Source organism: Chenopodium quinoa, unplaced genomic scaffold (assembly GCF_001683475.1).
Source record: "Chenopodium quinoa cultivar QQ74 unplaced genomic scaffold, ASM168347v1, whole genome shotgun sequence".
In the NCBI taxonomy this organism is placed as follows: Eukaryota; Viridiplantae; Streptophyta; class Magnoliopsida; order Caryophyllales; family Amaranthaceae; genus Chenopodium; species Chenopodium quinoa.
The window spans coordinates 3,190,718-3,193,721 of NW_018742390.1; the positions used below are offsets into that span (position 1 = coordinate 3,190,718).

Consider the following 3,004-nt stretch of genomic DNA (forward strand, 5'->3'; position numbering starts at 1 on the left):
TATTATTGCTAGCATATGAAAGGCAAGGTTCAATTCTGTAGGAAATTAGCTTTGAAAGATTTAATTGGATCATTTGCAGGTATTTACACCCACCTAATATCCGGTAATATCCTTACTTGCTCTTTCTCAAGTGGATGATGACTTGTTGGACATATGTTGGTTTGTTGGATTGATCTCCTTGTTTTCCCCTCCCATGGTTTCTATGATTTATGTTTGACTGTATTGTCTCATTCAAGCTTGGGGGAGGGTATTCTATCACGTTTGATGGGATGTTGATTCACATATGCTAGGCACATTTGTATATTCTTTTCCATGTTCTTATGTTTTCAAAAAACTCCAAAAAAAATTTTGTTTCTATCAAGGCAAATTTGCAATGTATCTTTGTTTTGTTCTTGCTTTGGACATAATACTTTTAGACTTGCATAGTTGAATGCTTTTCTTCTTAAATAGTAACGGTGTGCACGATTTGAGAGTATGTTTGGTTGATTCTAGGATAGAGTATGCTAAGGTAGTCGATTAGAACTTTAGGTACCTTGAAGCCAAAATCTATTTGTTTTTGAAAATTTGCAATTGCTCCCTTTTGGTGAATTTGAAGCTTTTAGTGAGCTTTTGCCACAACCTTGCGAGGTTTCATGATTTTCAAGCCTTCTACATATCTTGCATGAGCGGCTTGGATCCTTGACTATTGCGGATCTAATCTTGAATCGTGACTCATAATTCTCAAACATGAGACCGAACCAACTAGGAAGGACAAACACTACTACAAAAATGTGATAAGAGACCTATAATAACATACCTGTCGGTTAATATAACGGGTCTCTGTGATATAAGAGACCTAATATGAGAGGTAACGGGTCTCTTAAGAGTCAAGGGGCCCACCACTTTTTTATTTGAGATTGAAGGAGGAAAATAGGAGACCTGTTGTATAACTCAACATGTCTCTTATATGCGTGATGGCCCACCACAACCTTAGGATATTTTTTTTAATTTTTCCCATTTCTTATTCATTATATTATTCTTAAGCTTCTTTATATCTTTCCTCAATACCCCTTATGCGCCGATCTCTCTATCACCTTGATCACTTGGGTCTCCTCTCATCTTATCTCTCGTTCTTCTTTTTCTCCTACCGCAATTAATCGCGCCGCTTCCTCCTCGTTATTTACGACGTCGCTGCATCCTTGTCTTACGCTGGCGTTGCCTCTATTTAACTCAAGTTTGAGGTTTTAAATGTCAAATTTGACCATAAAACCCTAGATCTAGAGTCTCATGGTCAAATTTGCCCAAATAACGCCTCAATAAAATTAGTCATGAAAAGGTATGTTTTCTCATCAATTTAATTTGAATATTCCAAAAAGTGTTTTGGTTGTTGAAAAGCTATTTTAATGGAGGTGGTTATTGGTTAGACTGGGTAATTTTTGGTTTTTTTCGTTGGTGGCTAGGGTTTTACAGAGGTTGGCGTAGTTTTGGTTTGTTACAGAGGTTGATGTGGGTTGGGTTTTTACAGAGGTTGGTGTACTTTTGGTTTATTACAGAGTGTATTAGGGATCCAAGAGGACTTCGTTTTGGTTGATTCTCAGGCAATGCTCAAAGGAATAATGTGCCTAATCAACGTCCTTTTCACTCGACCAGTATGTTCTTCAATTTTGTTTTTTTTTTTCTGGATTATGTTTTCTGCAAGTATTAGTTGAATCAAGTAAGGGATTTTTTTTATTTTTACTATTATTTATTAAGGTGAAAGGTTTAACTCAAAGGACGAGCCTTCTCTGAAGCGGCGATTGAGTTTTGCTGTTGTTAAGGTTGGGTTTTTTTTTTGTGTTTTGTGGTGTTTTTTTATAGTGTGCCCTAATTTTGTAACTTGTGAAATTTTAATTCGGTTTTATTGTGTGTTAGAATTGTGCTGTTGCGGTGGTTTGATGGGTGGATTGTGATTAGTTGATGGGAAATTCAAAATTGGTAATTTGTATGAGTAAGCTGAACATGCCCAGATACGTTGGGATAGTTCAAGGTTTATGTTGGATGATAGGAGTGATTTAGGTGCCCAAGAGTTGATTTTGTATAACGTATGTTTAAATTGATTTTATATTATCCGATCCCCTTAATTTTGCTATTGATGAAAATCCATGGGAGAAGAAATAATCTGATTGTTGCTAGATTATGTGACAAAATTAATTAATTAGTCAACTGCATTAAGCTATATGAAGGTAGAGGAAGATATGCTTTGTTGCTAAATCAATTGACAAGGTTCTGTTTATGGTGTTGATGTCTAGGTTTTAACTTGAATTACATGCCTTTGAGCTTTTTTTTTTTTTAATTGATTCTCTAATGGTGTACAGGAGGATGAGCAATTCATGAAACTCGCTAAGCTGATGATTATGAATGGAAAGAATTTACCAAGGAAATGTTGCATTCACTTGTCGTATCAAAGGATTGGAATTTTTTTTTTTTTTGACATGATGGATAAGAAAATGTTAGTTTTGGTAACTTATAAATTATTTCTATAAGTTCTCATATACTTGTAAATTATTTCCTTAATGTCTTATATATGTGTAAATTATTGTTCTTATAGATTTGTAAATCTTACTAGAAAATTCAATTATAATATAAGTTTATGGAAATTTATCTTAATTGTTTTATTTTTAATTTGCAATTTCTTTAATTTATTTTATTGTTCCATTTTGTAATTTACATTTTCTTTCCGAATTTGGAAGGGCTAAATAATTTAGAGGCAAACCATAAAAAAATTATTTATTTTTTTTAGAATAAAAGAACAAAGAGACCCATTAGCTAACTTGACAGGTCTGTTTCATACAACTAAACAGACCCCATATCTTAAACAACGGGTCTCTTTCTCTCTTAAATTATCAACCTCATCACTTAGATAAGACCTGTTATTACTGACAGGGGGTCTTTTTGTCCGCATAAACAGACCCCTCATGAGAGGGGGTCTCTTAATCAAAGATACCCCTGAGATAGAGACCCATTAAAAGGTGGCCTGTCATGCATA

General features: G+C 34.3%; 1 long non-coding RNA gene across 3 annotated transcripts; it reads left to right on the forward strand.

Annotated features, from left to right (window-relative positions):
- Window positions 1-923: 923 nt before the first annotated feature.
- Window positions 924-2,666, forward strand: LOC110700080. Of its 3 annotated transcripts, none has more exons than XR_002507120.1 (4): window positions 924-1,315; window positions 1,440-1,628; window positions 1,732-1,796; window positions 2,334-2,661. It is a non-coding gene; the product is annotated as an uncharacterized LOC110700080 (long non-coding RNA). The 3 variants fall into 3 exon arrangements; XR_002507121.1 differs by having other exon boundaries at window positions 938-1,315; window positions 1,533-1,628; window positions 2,334-2,651; XR_002507119.1 differs by lacking the exon at window positions 924-1,315 and having other exon boundaries at window positions 1,322-1,628; window positions 2,334-2,666.
- Window positions 2,667-3,004: the final 338 nt, after the last annotated feature.